The sequence below is a fragment of the Nilaparvata lugens genome, chromosome 1 (genome assembly GCF_014356525.2).
Source record: "Nilaparvata lugens isolate BPH chromosome 1, ASM1435652v1, whole genome shotgun sequence".
NCBI lineage: Eukaryota > Metazoa > Arthropoda > Insecta > Hemiptera > Delphacidae > Nilaparvata > Nilaparvata lugens.
Window position 1 is genome coordinate 45867700 of NC_052504.1, and position 22098 is coordinate 45889797.

The 22098-nt window shown below is 32.7% G+C and overlaps 1 protein-coding gene across 5 annotated transcripts in view; it reads right to left on the reverse strand.

The window, feature by feature from the left end:
- Window positions 1–22098, reverse strand: part of LOC120352801 (zinc finger protein 878-like) — a 126752-nt gene that overhangs the window by 94818 nt on the left and 9836 nt on the right. Inside the window, exon 2 of one of the 5 annotated variants that reach the window (XM_039435059.1) lies at window positions 8958–9072. The exons of the other annotated variants lie outside the window; for them this stretch is intronic. The gene's annotated coding sequence lies outside the window, so the exon portion shown is untranslated. The remainder of the gene's footprint in view (window positions 1–8957; window positions 9073–22098) is intronic. 5 annotated transcript variants of the gene reach the window in all.

A 22098-nucleotide genomic window follows, 5' to 3' on the forward strand; every position in this document is an offset into this window, starting at 1 on the left:
GCAATTTGTTGACAAAGTGTTTGCCGCACTCAAATCTACATTCCCGCACTAGGTATGGGAATAAGGTATTTTGCGTACTATAATTGATGCGGGAATGAGCACTTTTTCGGGTAACTGTAGGAAAAGAATATGGAATTCTGTGTGAATCATCATACATTGCATATTTCCTGGACAATCAACAACTATGAAAACATTGAATTCATCTTTGAAACACTGATTTAACCTATCTATTTTTTTTTAATTCAACACTTTACTAATAAATATTACTACCAATTGATTGAGAAGAATATGTTTTCGGAATAATGAATGCTGCATGAATGTGAATGAAAATATTGATTGTCAGATAAATTTCATGATTCACCAAATAAAGTCAAGTGTGACATGAGATACATTGACATTTTGGGGTACAATGTTTGCCGGGTAATCTATTTATAAATAAAGCTTTATTATCAATAGTCAAAGCTGAAAAAAGACAGGCTTAATCACCAGGAATACTATGAATTCTATGAGGGACCAGTAAGCCATTAATTCTCAGTAGTTCAATCACTTCCATTATGGACACTGGATACATTATGGGCAATCAATACATATGAAATTTATTAGCCACAGAATAAAAATCTCTCATCAACTCATACTTTTTATTCACAAAATATTAATGAAAAATATATATGTTATATTGAATGAGCTCACGGCTAGTACTCAAATTTGTCTTTTTCTGGCCATGCTACAAATAAATGTAGGTATATGTTTGTAATCGTGTTGTCTATTATGAAAGTTTTCAATGTGATTTTTGACAGCAATAAAATTTGAATTTGAAAAGAGAATTATCAACAAACTCCTAACCAAAGAAAATCTATGTGCTCTTTTCTAATCAGAATGTATGAGACTCCATATACAGCTGATAGAAGGCACAAACCGAACTGGCCAAGCATACAACAATGGAATACACATGTGGCAAGCTCGCACTCTCAACACAAAATTAATTTGATCAGCTGATTGATAAAATTATTCTAAGCTTTCCAATGATTACAACATATTATGTTAGAATATCATGTGTCAATTATCTAAGTTCCATATGGCGTTCACCTTACCATGTTCATAACCTTACTAAATAGGATCCTTTTTCATCCTTTGAAACCCTTAGAGGCAAAATATCTCAAAATCTGTTCTTAGTGTGCGTCTAGCATGATTCAAGAATATTTGTGCAAAGTTTTAAGTCTGTAGGCCAATTAGTTTGACCTGTAATGTGATTTTACGTCGAAAATTATCGAAAAATGTCCTCTCCTTAACCCCCCTGTGCTCCTGATCAGAGTTTGTCTGCATAGATCTCATTTTTTTTCGGGGGTTAGCTGTCGGGGCTTAGCCTTTTATTGACCGAGCAAAGTGAGGTCTAAGATTCAAGTCGACGGTTTGGCATTTCTCTTAATGTTTAAATGTTTATATGTTGTGCATTTACGGGGAAACGCGGAAATAGATTTTCATGAAATTTGACAGGTATGTTCCTTTTTAAATTGCGCGTCGACGTATATACAAGGTTTTTGGAAATTTTGCATCTCAAGGATAATATAAAAGGAAAAAGGAGCCTCCTTCATACGCCAATATTAGAGTAAAAATCAGACTATAGAATTATTCATCATAAATCAGCTGACAAGAGATTACACAGATGTGTGGAGAAGCCAGTCTATTACTGTATTTGTATAAGGTCTATAGTTTCAATCAAAGACCTTAAAGAGGTATGCATCTTTAAGCTGGGTTTACACCAAAGTTATCAACTTAATCCTTATAGATTCTATTAGATTGTAGCCTATTAGATTGAACGGAAGTTGACAAACACACATCTTCATCATGTGTATGATAATTTATGTTCAATCTAATATAATCTATAAGGATTGAGTTATTAACATTTTTGTTAATAACTTTGGTCTAGTCGCAGCTTTGAGGTCTTTGGTTCCAATATTTTGTTTTGCAGTCATGGTATTATTATGCGTGCCCATTAGTATCAATATTCTCACCTTCAAAAAACCTAATTTAATAGGTGATTAAAAATAAACAAATGAACTAAATAATGCTGGAGAAATTATAACATTTTTGATTGTAAAAAATTAATTTCCATCAGATAGAAAGATTATCACGGAACTGGATGAATTACATCATATGGAATACAAATTCAAACGTGAACTGAGTTTGTTAACATTTAAAACAAGTGACATCAGGTACTTGTGGATGAGAATACTGCTTGAAGTCTACTGATTACAGAACTACTAGTAGATATAGAAGATAATGGGTTTTGTGTTTCCTTTTCAATAATTGCTTGCATGTTTATTAAACTCATCAAGTTGTACTATGGCTAGAACAGTTGACTCTTCCATAGTTTATATTCAATGTTGTGCTTTTAGCCCAGTCAATGAAGGTCCAAAAAAGCAGTTTCGATCCGAAAATTAAATAAAAGCTGAATTTCCCACCATCGATAGAACCCTCCCAGAGGGCCATTCTCCCAAAAGTCCCAAGAAATCCCCTTGGAGCATTCCGCCCCAGCCCCCTAAAACATGAAAAATGCAGGTGAACACGGGAAATCAATTATCTCTGTAACCATTGATTGGAAACAGTTCTATTATATGTCATTCGATTCGTTACATTATGGACTACAATATTAGTTATATTCATTTTTTTAATAAAATTAACAGATTTCTTGATAAAATAATATATATGTAAAAATTTAGGGGGTTTGTGATTTGATTTTTCTGTTTTCTTCGATTAAAATCGAAACAAGTAGTTTTACAGGAAAATGAGCCAAATAATTAATGTAGCCACTGTCATTGCAAATCCATTGATGTATATTTTTAAGTATTTGCGATTCGATTTGACGCCGTGGAAGGGGAAACAGTCGACGCGGAACGGCGCGGCTGACTCTCTTAGCCATAGTAAACAGCAAACTGGAAATCAATTATCTCTGTAACCATTAATCGGAAAAAAATCTATCATAGGTCAATCGATTCGTTACATTATGGACTAAAATATTAGTCGTATCCATTTCCTCAATAAATCAAACAGTTTCCTTGATAAAATAATATATATGTAAAAATTTAGGGGTTTTTCGATTTGATTTTTTTTCTCCGATTAACTTCGAAGCAAATAATCTGAAGAAAATTAGACAAATAATTAATGTAGCCACATTCATTGCGAATCCATTGATGTATATTGTTATTTATTTGCGATTCGATTTGACGCTGTGGAAGGGGAAACAGTCGACGCGGTACGGCGTGGCTTACTCTCTTCACCATAGTAAACAGTAAAATACAGTAGTAGGCCTACTGCTTTCTAAGTTGCATCTTATTCACACTATGGCGCTCGAAACAATCAATTTTGTCTATTGTTTTGACATGTGATGAAACTAATATTTCACATTTCAATTCTCTAAATTCTCTAAAATCATTTTGTTGTTATATATGTGCTAAATCATGCATTCTATGACAGACAAAGATATTGTTTGCAACCGATAAAATATTCATACTATTACATGATATAATACATATTTAAAATATGTGTGTATGATCATAATTCTATGCTAAAATTTATCATAAGTTATGAATGTCAAAAACTGAGATAAATCATAGATTACAATAGTGTTAACAGTGGCAATTTCCTGAAAAATCATAGCGTGCAGTGTTTGCTGTTTTCTACAGTTAATATTCTCCAAGCCAGGTTGATAATATACCTTCAGTTGAGCAAAATATATATGACGGCTGAGGCATAAACAATTTATACATTGGGCTTGTTGAGTTGAAACTTTCTATGATTCTCTCTGTAAAGTAGCTTATCTTCCGTTCTTACTAGTTGAATCTACATTATTTAGACAGTCCAATATGAAAATTCAGTAGATTCTAAAGATGAAAGCCATGCAAACATACAAATTAAGGAAGAGTAAGCATGCATAAAAGGTAGGAAAATCATGAAAGTGTTTCACATTTGTGATGATATTGAATCATCATATGACTAGTGTTTTCTTCTTATGTTTCTGTTATCAGATGTTGAACTATTTATTCTAATTTTGAATCTGTTATGAATTAATTACTGATCAATAAAGCCTAGAATGCAGAGGTTTTTCATTACAATTTATTGATCAGTAATCTAAAATCATCAATCAATTCATCTTATCAAATACGAGTCAATCAATTTCTATTCTCTATTTCACAATTTCTATTCAACAACAAATGTATAATCTTCAAATCTTTTCTGGAAACGAAAACTGAAAATTCGCGTTACGATGGACAAATTTTTGAAACCAGACAAGTTTGATGGTGATCCGAATTCTCCAACAGCTCTACAAGAATGGAACTTCTGGCTAAAGACTTTTGAGAATTTCATCGCATCTTTTGACGAAGAAGACATCGATGATGAAAGTAAGTTGCGGTTGCTTACCAACTTTCTATCTCATTCTGTTTATCAAACAATTGCCGACAAAAATTCTTCGGCTATTGACGCACTAAAATCTGCATTTGTAAAACCAATAAATGAAATATTCGCTAGACATAAATTGGCAACTAGAAAACAGTCTTCAGATGAGACAATTGACCAATATAACCAAGCTTTACAACAACTGAGTAAGAATTGTGGGTTTGCAGATGTTGATTCTGAAACTCATAGGAAAACATACATTCGTGATTCATTTATCCGGGGCCTCAGCTCTCATCAGATAAGACTGAGACTTTTGGAGTTTGACAAGCTAACTCTTGATGAAGCTATTGAAAAAGCACGTGCCTTGGAATCTGCCAGAAATCAATCAGCTTCTTACTCTTCTGAAATAACTCTTAATGCCACTTCAAATAATTCTTCAAAAAATTCATGTAAAGAAACAAATTTGTCAGCTGTAAAAACTGGAAGCTCAAGTTTTCAAAAATGTTATTTTTGTGGTCGTCAGCGACATAAAACACGTCAGCAGTGCCCTGCACTAAATGACTCATGCGAAAAATGCCAGAAAATAGGTCATTGGAAAAATGTCTGCAAATCTATTAAAACTTCTTCATCTTCGGCGCTTATTGCAGCCTCTACTGTTCTTGAAAATGCTACATGCTACAGTACAAGCTCAGGTAAACAACATTCCTACTTCTGCTTTGATAGATACAGGAAGCTCTGAGACATTTATTTCACACTGTTTTGCTAAAAAATGTGGACTTGAAATGTACCCTACAACTGGTACAGTGTCCATGGCTTCAACATCACTAAGAAAGAACATTTCCTTTTATTGTGTAGCTCATTTAGAATTTTCAGGTCAACATTACCCCAAAACAAAATTCAGTGTATTGCCTGATTTGTGTGCTAATGTTATTGTAGGACATGACTTACTTAATCAACACTCTGAACTTAGAGTTTCATTTGGAGGAACTAAACCCCCATTGACTATCAATTATCTGGCTCCAGCAAAGATAGAACCTCCACCACTTTTTGAGTTTTTAACTAAAGACATTAAACCTATAATTACTAAATCCCGAAAGCATTCTCTTGAAGACACTAGTTTCATGGAGAAAGAAATTGAGAAACTGCTAGCTGATGGAATTATTGAAGAAAGCAGGTCTCCCTGGAGAGCTCAAGCATTTGTAGTGAAGAACGAAAATCACAAAAAGCGAATGGTAATAGACTATTCTCAAACTATTAACCGATACACACATCTTGACGCATATCCCCTCCCTAGTCTTGAAGATATTGTTTCTAAGGTCTCAAAAAACTCTGTATTCACCACTATTGACTTGAAAAGCGCTTACCACCAGGTACCCCTACGAGAAAAAGATCGACCTTTCACTGCATTTGAGGCATGTGGCCGTTTGTATCAATTTCGAAGGCTTGCTTTTGGTCTGACAGATGGTGTACCCACTTTTCAGCGAGTCATTGATAATGTTATTAATAATGAAAAACTTGAAAAAACGTATGCATACCTGGATGATGTGACAATATGTGGTAAGAATCAGAAGGAACATGATTTGAATCTCAAAAAATTCTTAGATGCAGTACAAAAATATAATTTTACAATCAATACAGAAAAAATCAAATATTCACTTACTTCAATAAGCTTGCTTGGCTATAAAATTGAAAATGGGACAATTTCTCCTGACCCTGAACGTCTGAAACCATTGCTCAATCTTCCACCCCCAGATAATAGAAAGGCTCTTGAGCGAACAATTGGAATGTTTGCACACTATTCCAAATGGATATCCAATTATTCAGATAAAGCTAAACGGCTTCTTACAGCAAAGACCTTTCCTTTGACTTCTGAAGCTATAGCTGACTTCAATCAACTCAAAACTGAGATTTCTAAGGCAGTAGTTAGTACAATTGACGACTTTGAACCTTTTGTGGTTGAAACAGATGCATCTGATTTTTCAATTTCAGCTGTCCTATCACAGTGTGGAAGTCCAGTAGCATTCTTTTCTCAGAAGCTGAATGATAGTGAGCGTAAACATTCATCCATTGAAAAAGAGGCTTTTGCTATTGTGTGTGCTCTTAAAAAGTGGAGACATTTCTTACTTGGAAGATTCTTCAAAATTATCACTGACCAGCGCTCTGTATCATTCATGTTTGATATGACTCATCAAAATAAAATAAAAATGAAAAAATACAACGATGGCGATTGGAGATGTCATGCTACAATTACGAAATAATTTACAGACCAGGAAAGGACAACCAAGTAGCAGATGCACTTTCCAGAGTGTGTAATGCAACTCAAACCGATAAATTACACTCCCTACACTGTGACTTGTGTCACCCTGGAGTGACCAGAATGATTCATTGGGTAAGAACTCATAATTTACCCTATTCAGTTGAGGATGTCAGAAAAATGACTTCTTCATGTCAAACATGTAATGCCATAAAACCTCAATTTTTCAAGAAATTGAAATCTACTCTCATAAAGGCGACACATCCATTTGAAAGATTAAGCATGGACTTCGAGGGTCCTCTTCCATCAAAAACTAAAAACAAATATTTGTTGACAATAATTGATGAGTACTCTAGGTTTCCGTTTGCATACCCTTGTCCGAATATGAATTCATCAACTGTAATTCAGTGCCTTGTGAACTTGTTTACCACATTTGGTTTACCTTCTTATGTACATACTGACAATGGAACCTCTTTCAAATCCAGAGAGCTGCAGGAATTCCTTCATAATCAAGGAGTAGCCACTTCCATGTCATCACCTTATAACGCACCAGGAAATGGCCAAATCGAACGAGAAAATGGTACAATTTGGCGCACAGTGTCTCTTACATTGAAGCATAGAAATTTGGATGTATCCGATTGGGAATCTGTGCTCCCAGATTCTCTACATTCTATTCGATCCCTATTGTGCACGGCTACTAATGAGACGCCACATGATAGGATGTTCCGACACTATAGACAAACATCTAATGGTGTAGCACTTCCAACCTGGCTTGCCCCTTCAAACAAAGTCCTAATGAAAGTACCTATACGAAGAATTAAATTCGATCCATTGGTCGAGGAGGTGGATATTCTTCAAATCAACCCAAAATATGCCAAGGTACGGCTTAGTGATGGAAGAGAGACAACTGTATCATTGAAAAACCTTGCCCCTCGAGGAGAAGAGAGCATTCAAGAAGATAACGATAAAAATCAAGATGATACAAATGCAGGATCAAGCCTTAGTGATCACGCAGAGCCTGAGAACAATCAAGAAAATTATCATGAAAATCAAGATGAAACAAATACAGGATTCCCCCTCAGTGATGAAGAAGAGCCTCCTGATGGCACCCTGCGAAGATCTTATAGAGAGCGCAAAATGCCTTCTTATTTGAAAGACTATTCATTGAATTCCTAAAGACGGGAAGAATGTGATGATATTGAATCATCATATGACTAGTGTTTTCTTCTTATGTTTCTGTTATCAGATGTTGAACTATTTATTCTAATTTTGAATCTGTTATGAATTAATTACTGATCAATAAAGCCTAGAATGCAGAGGTTTTTCATTACAACATTTAACCACAAAGTACCCTACCGTATAAGATTAATTGAAAGATGATTCATCATCTTCTATTATTTTTGTTAACATATCGATTTTTCACCTCCACTCGCATCTTGTCATTCATTACACAAGGTTGGCGGAAGCTTTTCTCTTTGTCGATTAATGTTGAATGAAATTGATTTTGATTAGGGCACCAAAAGAATAGATCACGTTCTATTTGAAGCATTCAAATTAAATCTATTGAAAATGATTTCTTATGACTTAGCATTCACAGATTCAGTTGGGTGAAGCTATTTGAAAATTGTACCTGATTATCAATTTCATTGTTTTTATACCATTCTAGTTCATTGTGATCATTGAAGGGTTGAAGTGATGAGTTAGTTCAAGTGAATTCTAGTACACAAGTATATTGTGCTTATAATGGGCTCTTCTTTATTTTCTATCGATGTTTTGCTCCAGTAGAGAAAATTTAAAATGTTGTTTTACATTTTATAAGCTTTATAAATAATATAAGTTAACGGTAATATAAATTTTATAAGTCCAATATTAAATTAATCGATGTTGATTTTCATTGTATCGCTTTGTATCAATGTTACTTGCACTGTTTGCAATTCATCACTATTCTCTCAAAAATTAGTTTTTTATGAATTTCATGATGTGAAAATTAAAATTCAAATGCTATTTGGATGACCTTCACATTCCACTGTTTTTTCTACAATAATTGTTACGTTGAAGAGTGAGGCAATTCAATCCATTTGGAAGTAAAAGGAAATCACAGTGCGATTTGAACAGTGGATAGTAACTTTGAAATTCAGTTGCTCAATTCATTTCGGCTTGATACTATCATTTGTAATTATAGTTCATCAGAAATATGCATTGTATATAATGTTTATATTTCAGTTTGACTATTCTTCTATCACAGTCTCGCTTTCATTCATAAACATGATAATCTAAATACGTTGATTACCTTAAAGATGTAGCTTACCTTACGTCGAACAATGTACAATACAAACAATTTTCATTAAATTACTATTATGATGATCATTGGAATTTCTGCCTGTGAATGAGATAAGTCATTTTATGAGCCTTGAAATTCGTACCTGGAAAAAGTTGCATTATTACTAGAAATTTTGTTATTTTTACTATTTATTATAGGTACTGTACATTGATTTTTGTGATTATAGAGATCAACTACTTTATTCTGAATCAGGATAAGGATAAATAGGGAGATTGTGAGATGGGGATAACATCCATAGTTACATAGCATCAATTTGAAAGCTCTGATAATAATGATTTGAACGGAACTGCGATTCTGGCTTGGTATTGCCTCTTCATGTTCAGTGAGCATAGAAAGCTTCAGAGTAATTCGTTCTCACTATATGTGATAATATTGGTAATATTTGGTAACATTTATTAATATTTGAACCGAATGTGCAAAAAATTAATCTACTTTCAGCTTGAAAATTTTCAACTTATCAGGAATACAGTGTTATCATATAGTATCTCAGGTAGGCCCACCGTTTTATTTTTTTGTTCACGTGATCTGATGATATTCATTCCATTATCAAGTGTTTAAATTATAAAGAGTGATGAAACAAGATGAAACACAAGAAAAGCTGTGCAAAGAAATTCTGAATCTTCATTTTTCACAAAATAAGGATAAGATGAAGGAGTCGGACACACAATATATCATGAAACTTCGTTGAAAAACATCAATATCTGAAACTAGAGTTATCAAATTGTGTTACCTCTGACTCGTATGGAGAAGGCACACTTAAAATTAAAAAAATAACTTCTGTGAGCGAACAACGAAATCCTGATTTTTATCATGAGCATGGTTAAATCATGAAAATTGTAATATTTTTTAGAGTATTGGAAAGTGAAAATCTATATACAGCGCATGTCAAAACAATAGACAAAATTAATTGTTTCGAGCGCCATAGTGTAAATGAGATGCAATGTAGACAGCAGTATTATTCTGTTTACTATGGTGAAGGGAGTCAGCCGCGTCGGCTGTTTCCCCTTCCACAGCGTCAACTTGAATCGCAAATACATAACAATATACATCAATGGATTCGCAATGAATGTGGCTACAATAATTATTCGTCACATTGTTCTTTAAAATTACTTACTTTGAAGTTAATCGGAGAAAACAAAAAAATCAAATCGCAAAACCCCTAAATTTTTACATTATATTATTTTATCAAGGAAACTGTTCGATTTATTGAGGAAATGAATCCGACTAATATAGTAGTCCTTAATTTAACGAATCGAATGACATATGATAGATTTTTTTCCGATTAATGGTTACAGAGATAATTGATTTCCAGTTTGCTGTTTACTATGGCTAAGAGAGAGCCGCGCCGTTCCGCGTCGACTGTTTCCCCTTCCACGGCATCAAATCGAATCGCAGATCGAATCGAATATACATCAATGGATTTGCAATGAGAGTGGCTACATTATTTATCCGGTTCATTTTTTTTTTAAACTACTTGCTTTGAAGTTAATCAAAGAAAACAAAAAAATCAAATCGCAAGCCCCCTAAATTTTTACATATATATTATTTTATCAAGAAAACTGTCAATTTTATTGGAAAAATTAATATAACTAATATTGTAGTCCATAATGTAACGAATCGAATGGCATATAATATAACTATTTCCGATCAATGGGTACAGAGATAATTGATTTTCCGTGATTACCTGCATTTTTCAACTTTGAGGGGGGCTAGGGGGGAAGCTCCAAGGGGATTTCTTGGGACTTTTGGGAGAATGACCCTCTGGGAGGGTTCTATCGATGGTAGAAGATTCAGCTTTTATTTAATTTTCGGATCGAAAAAACCTTTATTGACTGGGCTATTTATATTTTCGTCAGACTTCTTGGCTGTCACCAAATAGAAAAAAATGTATATAAGTATTATGTTATCAATTGTCATGAGAATTTCATCATATTTCTACAAAAATAATTGAGAACTTGATAAATTTTTGTCAATGAAACAAAATATATCACAATATCATGTCATATTTCAAAAGTTTAATATCGGGGAACCGAGCTTTGCTCGTTATTTTTATTTATTGATAAACATAACACAATAATTCTTTAAAATTATCGTGTTTATATTTCACAGCTGGCTATAGGTCATCTTATGAATTTCGGGGATGCGATATTTTGATTTTTCACATACTCACTCGCTCACTCACTTTTTTAATATTCACAGACAACAAAAGTCTCAGCAGTTTCAGCCAAGGATGAATTATCCTTTTAATGTCGTTCAGCGAGTTTTCCTAAGGATGAGATCTAGTGCAATTGAATTTTTATATCATAAACCTACTATGTTCCAAATTTCGTGAAAACCGTTGGAGCCGTTTTCGAGATCCGTTGAACATGAATAACCAGATATATAAATACAGAAATTGCTCGCTCAATATAATAGGATTAGTAATTTTTTGAAGTTTTACTCACTATTATCTACCATTTGATAACACTAAATTGGGAATATGAAAAACTTGAAAGAGATTATGTGGAAATAATCACGAAAATATGACATATGAGTGAAGGCGAGTGATTTCACTTATAATTCACTATAAGCTGCATTATAAAATACAAATATTTGGAATTTTCATGGCGGTGGTGGCAAAAAAGCTTAAAAAAATATTTAACCGTGATTTAAATATTATATAAAATCTTATATCCAATTAAACCACAAAAATATTTTGAAAATAGATTATTAGAGTTCGATCCAATAAATTGGATAAGGAAATACAATAAAATTGAAATCTATCTTTCTGCATATTTATCTTGATCAGTGGTTCCCAAGAAGTGGTCCGCTAAAGCTCTGAAAGTGGTCCACAAGGAGCCCGAGGGAAGAAAAATTGAAATAAGATTTATTAGTGATTATTATTAAACGAAATTTCAAATTAAGTGCTGAATTTTTTTTATATTTTATAATTTTTTATGGCTACAACAGACTTGAAAATAGTGCAATCTTGAAATGTAAAATGAATCCAATGAAACCAGTTTCAAATTCTTAGCTTCAGTAGTTTTTAAGATATTGCAAAAATTGCAATTTGTTTGCTTGAAAAGAGGTTAACTTGCTTACATGGTGATTGATAGATATTTAAACTAGTGGGACTTTGTATAATGATGAATTTGAGTTAGGCTGGATTTGTTCGAGAAATTTTTGTTCTGATTTAAAATAGGTTAGAACAGATTTTGTTGTAAGTTTGGGATGGCTTAAAGATAGATTGGCTATGGTAAGGTTAAAAATTATTATATTGGAAATATGTAGTTGGACATGGTAAGTTTAGGTTGGAATCGATTTGATTAGGTTGGGTTGGTTATAATTAGATTGGGTTGGGTTTTTTTTATAACCAAACCTAAAAATGTTTAATGTGACCAAACAACCTTACTAAGCCTTAAGGGCCCCACACCTACGGATTTGGCCTTTGGCGGCCTGCGGATATGGCCTGTGTCCTTGAACGACTTGGAGCAAAATCTCTACACACTAGTAGTGAGCAACACGAGCCCGGCCTGCAGTACTTTTCAAGGCTTTCCTCTCCACCAAAATCTAAATCGTCCAATAATGGAGATAGAGGAATTTTTATTTCAGATTTGAATTCAGCGACTACTAATTCTTTAAAGTGTGAGTTCCATTTTCGAAAATACCCAAAAACAAGGGAGTTATGGCTGTTTTTAATATAGCTTTCTATTATCATATTGAAAACGTACTAGGTTAATAAAATGATAATTTTTTGCTCAGAAAGAGACAGGCAAAGGTTTTTAGATGTGTTTAAACCCTCAAAAGTTTAGGTCTAAACATGAACATTTTTAAAACTTTTTTTAATTTTAAACTTTGAAAAGATGAAACCAGATATGAAATCAGAAAACTTCTCCCATTATCACCTAATAAAATAAAAGATAATTAAATTTCTTCATAGAAATAGAATTCTTTATTAATAAGTTGGATGGAATGTTTTCTTATCAGTTTGTAATTTCTTATAGATTTGTGACATCCAAAGTTTAATACTGTAAAAGTATTCTTTGGCCAAAATACTAGTGCTGGTTGGTTTTATTTAAGAGTCTTCAAATATGAAATCGGCAACTTAGGACAAAAATGCAAGAGTACATTAGTTCAGGCTGAATAAGAAGTAACAACGATAAAAAACAAGGGTTTCTGAAGGGTGAGAACAAGTGCATGGGATTTTTGACTTCAACTCTGACCATTTTCACTCCCATTTCCTCCTTATTATAATGTTATCTGTCTCTCTACACATTCTCTCTCCCTTTCTCTTTCTCGGAACTACGGACTTTCCACAAACATGTTATTTCCTGATATTTTTCTATGAACTCGCTTGAAAATTCCGGATTCAAGAATATTTTTGAGTCTTGAGACATTTTTCCACGAAAACAACTTTTAAAACTTACTGGAAACTGAAATTCAACTATCGGAAACTGAGAACTGTGGTGTGTAGGTGAAGACTGATACAGACCAACTGACTTATACTGGGAGAGTATTCATTTCGCCTCTATTTCTGTTATGTATGAGAAGCTATGTCGACCTGTAAATTTTTTTTGTGAGTGTGAGGGTGTGTTTGAGAAGTCATTCTAGGTTACTAAATAGGTTTCCCCTTCACGTTGTCATCGACCAGAACTTGTCTCTTCACAACTGGTCGTTCACTATTCTATTCATGGTAGGGTGAGTTTATAACATTGTTGCTGTTTTGCAAACAAATGAAGCTTTTTCTTAAGAATAGAACCACCTTCCGTCATTGGCACACACATACTGTACTTGTTTTCTTGTTGTCAACTGGTATTCTCTAAATACATTGTGTCAAATTCAAGCCAGGACCTCGGAAATAAATACTGTAAAGCCTCAACCAGCTCCCAATAAGTATGGTATATAACTCTACATCTTGTGTAAGATAGTATTTAAAATACCATACAATTCATTGATTTAAAAAGGTTGTCAATGTCATACTCAATATTATCCTGTAAAAATAGAGACAAAAAATTGTGATTAAATTTCAGCTTCCTCAATAAAATTTTACACAAGTAGACAAAAATAATATAAATATAAGTTCAATTTTATTGAATAAAAAATTGAAATATGTTCATTCTACAGCTAATAACAATTTTGGGGAAACACTGGTATTATTATTGTACAGTACTAGTACTTTCTTGCTATAGGTTCAACCAAATTCTTCATAGAAATAGAATTCTTCATCAATAACATTAAAGTGCTCACAGATTTTTTATTTTCGACTATTTTAGAGTTCCTGTCAACCATTTTACTGATTCGAGGGCGTTGAATCCGAATCTGAAATCAAAATTTTGCTATCTCGATTTTTAGGCGATTTAGATTTTTGGTAACTACGCGTGCCCGGCCGGGAGAGCCTACATACTTACGGATTTCACCCAAGCCGAGCCGAGTCGCGCCAGTAGCCCTTGACAGGTTTGGCCTGGCTTGGCTCGGAAGAAATCGCCTACACACTCATGGATTTCGCCCGAACGGAGCCTAGACAGGCCAAATCCACGAGCCAAATCCGTAGGTGTGTATATAAACTAACATGTCCTAACCAAGTCTAACCCAACCTATCCCAACAATAATAATACTAGAATTCACCTAAACATAACCAACCTAACCTAATCATACCCAATCAAACTTAACCAAATCTAATCTAACCTAAACTAATAAAGTTTGTTCTAACCTAACTTGAGCTAAGCAAGACTAATCTAACCCAACAAAACTAACTGTAATAAATAGAGACCATTGAAGAGCTAGAATAATTGCTTTTATTGACTAAAATAAACTGAGATAAAATAACAAACATTCTGATGATTTAGAATAATTCAAACAACTGATTTATGACATATGATTATCATATCATTCTTCCCTCCCAGTAGTGGAACCTACCGGGGCCAATCTACGAATGTTGACAGAAACTTCTCTTCCATCAGAAAGTCTTACTTGAGCAACATGAGGGTTCAAATGAATAATTTCTACCTTTTCAACTTCAGGATCATGCTTACTGCGTCTTACAAAGGTCTTCATCCATGCCTTCTTGGCGTTGATCAGCCAGGATGGCAAGTTTGTCATAGATGTGGGATTATGAGGCTGAATGAACATTCGCTTGTGAGGTGTGCAATTGATGGTTGTGCAGAGGAGCAAGCGAATGCTGCTTAGTGATTATAAGAGTACCTTTTCCCAGTGAGAAGTATCCATGTTCCTGGACTGTAGGGCTAAACGGATTGTCTTCCAAATTATTCTATTGTAGCGTTCCACCTGTCCATTACCTTGAGGGTTGTAAGGTGTTGTGGAACTGGTAGCTACACCCTTGGACATCAAGTAATCTTTGACATCTTTTGATAGAAAACTGGTCCCTCTATCAGTGTGTATGTATGAAGGATAGCCATATGTGGTGAATAAGTCATTGAGATTTTGAATTACTGTTTCTGATGACATGTCTCGATAGGGATAGGCAAAGGGAAATCTCGAATATTCATCCACAATAGTGAGGATGTACTTGTTTTTAGTTGATGATGGCAGGGGTCCTTTTAGTCAATGTTGATCCTTTCAAAAGGCCAAGTTACTTTTATCATCCAACTTATTAATAAAGAATTCTATTTCTATGAAGAAATTTAATTATCTTTTATTTTATTAGGTGATAATGGGAGAAGTTTTCTGATTTCATATCTGGTTTCATCTTTTCAAAGTTTAAAATTAAAAAAAGTTTTAAAAATGTTCATGTTTAGACCTAAACTTTTGAGGGTTTAAACACATCTAAAAACCTTTGCCTGTCTCTTTCTGAGCAAAAAATTATCATTTTATTAACCTAGTACGTTTTCAATATGATAATAGAAAGCTATATTAAAAACAGCCATAACTCCCTTGTTTTTGGGTATTTTCGAAAATGGAACTCACACTTTAAAGAATTAGTAGTCGCTGAATTCAAATCTGAAATAAAAATTCCTCTATCTCCATTATTGGACGATTTAGATTTTGGTGGAGAGGAAAGCCTTGAAAAGTACTGCAGGCCGGGCTCGTGTTGCTCACTACTAGTGTGTAGAGATTTTGCTCCAAGTCGTTCAAGGACACAGGCCATATCCGCAGGCCGCCAAAGGCCAAATCCGTAGGTGTGGGGCCCTTAAGGCTTAGTAAGGTTGTTTGGTCACATTAAACATTTTTAGGTTTGGTTATAAAAAAAACCCAACCCAATCTAATTATAACCAACCCAACCTAATCAAATCGATTCCAACCTAAACTTACCATGTCCAACTACATATTTCCAAATATAATAATTTTTAACCTTACCATAGCCAATCTATCTTTAAGCCATCCCAAACTTACAACAAAATCTGTTCTAACCTATTTTAAATCAGAACAAAAATTTCTCGAACAAATCCAGCCTAACTCAAATTCATCATTATACAAAGTCCCACTAGTTTAAATATCTATCAATCACCATGTAAGCAAGTTAACCTCTTTTCAAGCAAACAAATTGCAATTTTTGCAATATCTTAAAAACTACTGAAGCTAAGAATTTGAAACTGGTTTCATTGGATTCATTTTACATTTCAAGATTGCACTATTTTCAAGTCTGTTGTAGCCATAAAAAATTATAAAATATAAAAAAAATTCAGCACTTAATTTGAAATTTCGTTTAATAATAATCACTAATAAATCTTATTTCAATTTTTCTTCCCTCGGGCTCCTTGTGGACCACTTTCAGAGCTTTAGCGGACCACTTCTTGGGAACCACTGATCAAGATAAATATGCAGAAAGATAGATTTCAATTTTATTGTATTTCCTTATCCAATTTATTGGATCGAACTCTAATAATCTATTTTCAAAATATTTTTGTGGTTTAATTGGATATAAGATTTTATATAATATTTAAATCACGGTTAAATATTTTTTTAAGCTTTTTTGCCACCACCGCCATGAAAATTCCAAATATTTGTATTTTATAATGCAGCTTATAGTGAATTATAAGTGAAATCACTCGCCTTCACTCATATGTCATATTTTCGTGATTATTTCCACATAATCTCTTTCAAGTTTTTCATATTCCCAATTTAGTGTTATCAAATGGTAGATATAGTGAGTAAAACTTCAAAAAATTACTAATCCTATTATATTGAGCGAGCAATTTCTGTATTTATATATCTGGTTATTCATGTTCAACGGATCTCGAAAACGGCTCCAACGGTTTTCACGAAATTTGGAACATAGTAGGTTTATGATATAAAAATTCAATTGCACTAGATCTCATCCTTAGGAAAACTCGCTGAACGACATTAAAAGGATAATTCATCCTTGGCTGAAACTGCTGAGACTTTTGTTGTCTGTGAATATTAAAAAAGTGAGTGAGCGAGTGAGTATGTGAAAAATCAATTAATATATGAATACTAGGAAAGGCCAATGCCAAATGAGAACAATAGGTTCATAATCATACAAGATTATATTTTGATGAATCAAAGATTGGTGCAAGATAAAAACTTGAACATACAAAAGTTCTAGAAGTGCAAGTAAACATATACTGAGTCAAGAATGAATGACAATAATAGTAATTCAATTGATGAAATTCAAAAAATTAATATTTACACTTTAAAATGTGATGTTTTTTAAATGTGAGCAATCACCAAACAATGTGATGCTAAAATTTCTAAATAGTTCTGAGTTGTAGTTACAAATAAGCAAAATTTCAAATAAAATAGATGAGAACTATAGTATTGGAAAATATTAAAAGATTGAGTGTGAAAACCTTCTAATAAAAATTGATATAAGTGATGTTACTGAAATGCAATTTTAATGAGAAATACAATACTGATAATACAATCTTAAAAGTGACTTATAGTGCAGTTAATGAAAGTATAATTGAATCAAATTTAATTGTAAAACATGAATTAATCTTCAAAATTAGATGTAATATTTGAATACTGAGATACTAAAGATAATATGTAATGTTACAAAGATTCTTGTGAGTCCAGATTGGAAAATAGACTTCAGAACAAATTGATTGAGGCTGTTAAAATTGAATTGATTAACTAGAGTTTGTAAAAAAGGCTTGGAGTTGCCAAACGTTAACATTTATGATAAAAATGTACAACTAGTACCAATTTTAACTCTGCTGTTTGGGAGGTAATTAATAGAAATAGGAGAGCAGCTCAAAAAGATACAGTTACTAATGGTATCTTTTTGAGCTGCTCTCCTATTTCTATTAATTACCTCCCAAACAGCAGAGTTAAAATTGGTACTAGTTGTACATTTTTATCATAAATGTTAACGTTTGGCAACTCCAAGCCTGTTTTACAAACTCTAGTTAATCAATTCAATTTTAACAGCCTCAATCAATTTGTTCTGAAGTCTATTTTCCAATCTGGACTCACAAGAATCTTTGTAACATTACATATTATCTTTAGTATCTCAGTATTCAAATATTACATCTAATTTGGAGATTAATTCATGTTTTACAATTAAATTTGATTCAATTATACTTTCATTAACTGCACTATAAGTCACTTTTAAGATTGTATTATCAGTATTGTATTTCTCATTAAAATTGCATTTCAGTAACATCACTTATATCAATTTTTATTAGAAGGTTTTCACACTCAATCTTTTAATATTTTCCAATACTATAGTTCTCATCTATTTTATTTGAAATTTTGCTTATTTGTAACTACAACTCAGAACTATTTAGAAATTTTAGCATCACATTGTTTGGTGATTGCTCACATTAAAAAACATCACATTTTAAAGTGTAAATATTAATTTTTGAATTTCATCAATTGAATTACTATTATTGTCATTCATTCTTGACTCAGTATATGTTTACTTGCACTTCTAGAACTTTTGTATGTTCAAGTTTTTATCTTGCACCAATCTTTGATTTATCAAAATATAATCTTGTATGATTATAAACCTATTGTTCTCATTTGGCATTGGCCTTTCCTAGTATTCATATATTAATTAATTTTCCCCAAGCTACCATTAATCTAGCTACCAGTAACTTTAATGATAGTTTTGCATTCAATTCTGATCAATTTTGAATGTACAACAATCATTTAAAACTTTATGTATGATTGGGTTAGATTCAGAAATAACACTCTTAGTTGTTTCATTAATTTATTACCAAAGTCCACTGCTCTTTTCATCCAGATCATGCACTAGTAAATTCAATTACCTATAGATTAGTACCTGATATTTCAAGATTGGACCAATATTAACTGAGATATGGCAGCTTTATTGATAGGACACGGCTGGGGGTTAGTTGCAGTGTATGCAAGGCATGTGGCTAAAGTCTGCCACAACAATGCAACAGTCTCCGGGGAGACTGTTGCATTGTTGTGGCAGACTTTAGCCACATGCCTTGCATACACTGCAACTAACCCCCAGCCGTGTCCTATCAATAAAGCTGCCATATCTCAGTTAATATTGGTCCAATCTTGAAATATCAGGTACTAATCTATAGGTAATTGAATTTACTAGTGCATGATCTGGATGAAAAGAGCAGTGGACTTTGGTAATAAATTAATGAAACAACTAAGAGTGTTATTTCTGAATCTAACCCAATCATACATAAAGTTTTAAATGATTGTTGTACATTCAAAATTGATCAGAAATTGAATGCAAAACGATCATTAAAGTTACTGGTAGCTAGATAGCTTGGGGAAAATTAATTAATATATGAATACTAGGAAAGGTCAATGCCAAATGAGAACAATAGGTTTATAATCATACAAGATTATATTTTGATAAATCAAAGATTGGTGCAAGATAAAAACTTGAACATACAAAAGTTCTAGAAGTGCAAGTAAACATATACTGAGTCAAGAATGAATGACAATAATAGTAATTCAATTGATGAAATTCAAAAAATTAATATCTACACTTTAAAATGTGATGTTTTTTAAATGTGAGCAATCACCAAACAATGTGATGCTAAAATTTCTAAATAGTTCTGAGTTGTAGTTACAAATAAGCAAAATTTCAAATAAAATAGATGAGAACTATAGTATTGGAAAATATTAAAAGATTGAGTGTGAAAACCTTCTAATAAAAATTGATATAAGTGATGTTACTGAAATGCAATTTTAATGAGAAATACAATACTGATAATACAATCTTAAAAGTGACTTATAGTGCAGTTAATGAAAGTATAATTGAATCAGCGGCAACAATGTGACTATTAGTGGTTAACAGCTATGATGCAGTAAAGTCACAGTGCAATGTGATGCAACAGCGAGACAATCTTATGTGAAGAACTTTGAGCACAACTCAAATTTGTAAAAAGTGGGTTAGAATTGCAGAACAAATGTTTGAGAGATGCAATTTGATTGAAATTCATTGAAACCTGAGTCCAAAGTAACTTGGAAAAAACACTTGAGTAGACATGAAACATGTAGTTGTGACGCACTGATTTGAAAGTTATGAGAATTTAAGACTTTGAAGTTTAAAACTCAAGATTGATTGTTGACTTGATTGTAGACACTTTATAACATTTGAAAAGTGATCTGAAGATTGATATTGAGTGCAAAAAAACTGTTTCAAAACTTGAAAAATGCAGAGCTACATGATCCCTGGACAAAGCGAGTTGGAGCGAAAAACGAACGAACAGAAAAACCAAGTTTATGAGACACAAAGCAGGGGATAAAGCTGGGTTGTATGACGCAGAATCAAAAAAACAAGCTTTAAAAGTTTAGACCTGAAAACAACCTAATTAGGACAATCGATGAAAATCTTTAAAAAATATGCAATGTATTCTAAAGCTATAAATGAAGAAAGAATGACGAAAAACAAGAACAACCAATAAGTCAGCTGATTAAAGTAAAGTTGGCAGCGGAAGCACACCAAGATTCAAAAACTGCCAGTGCGACTACTACAAAGAAGCTGAAGTGAAGAATGGACGGCATACAAAATCTAACAACTAGAAAAAGTAATTATTGTAATTTTTTGTAAAACTAACAGTTTCTGAGTTATTCAAGAAACAAAATTCTGAACGACCACCATTTTGTTTTATGAATGTGAAAATAATCATAATTTTTTGTAGCTTTGTCTGGTTGTTATAAATGATTGTGCAGAGTTTCAATTTCGTATGTTGAACCATTATTAAGAAAAAAAATAATAAGTGAAAAAAGCAAAATGGCCTCTGTGTGAGTAACTGAAGACTTCTGGATAACCTAAATATGATACAGTATATAGATAAGTTTCTTACCCAGGAACAATGCCCTAGATTGGTAGGGAGTTCATAAACACCCTGTATATATTATAATATATGTATTATTGCATTACAATATGATATATATATATATATATAATATATATATATATATATATATATATATATATATATATATATATATATATATATATATATTATATATATATATAATATATATATATATATGTAAGTTAATGCATACTTCTCTGTAGTCAATAGTCTAATCTTTCGATCTCTCCATCTCACTGACAAAAAAAGCAAAGAAGAGGAGATCAAGACAATGAAATCCATACTAAACAGTAATGGTTACAATAGTAGTATAATTGAAAAATCTTTGAAAAAACAACTGACACCTCCAAAACCTGAAGAACTCAAGGAAGAGAGAGCATTTAAAAAAACCGTCCCCCTTCCATACATCAAGGGTACCACCGATCGTATTGGAAGAATACTGAAAAAACATCAAATCAAACCAGTCTACAAACCTTCCAAACTATTTCAAAATTTCTAAAGAAACCCGTCCAGAGATTAGAGCTAGAAAATCAAGGCCTTTACAGCATCCCCTGCCAGAATTGTGACAATATGTATGTAGGTCAAACAAATAGAAGAATATCAGCCAGGATAGAGGAACACAAACTACATACTACAAATTACATCTAGATTCATTTTTTCATGATCAACCTTACAAGTATCATCTATTGATGTCTCTCACGTGATTTTTCAAATTTCATTCATGGGATGAATATAAATAATATCAAATAGCTTAATGGGCCTCCAAATTTGATACTCTTTGCAGTAGCTCAAAAATACCCATAATCTTCTATTTGATTTGTATGCAATCTGTGAAAAACCAAGTTAATAACGTGTCAATGAACTATAACTATCAATTTCGAAGGGTCTCAATT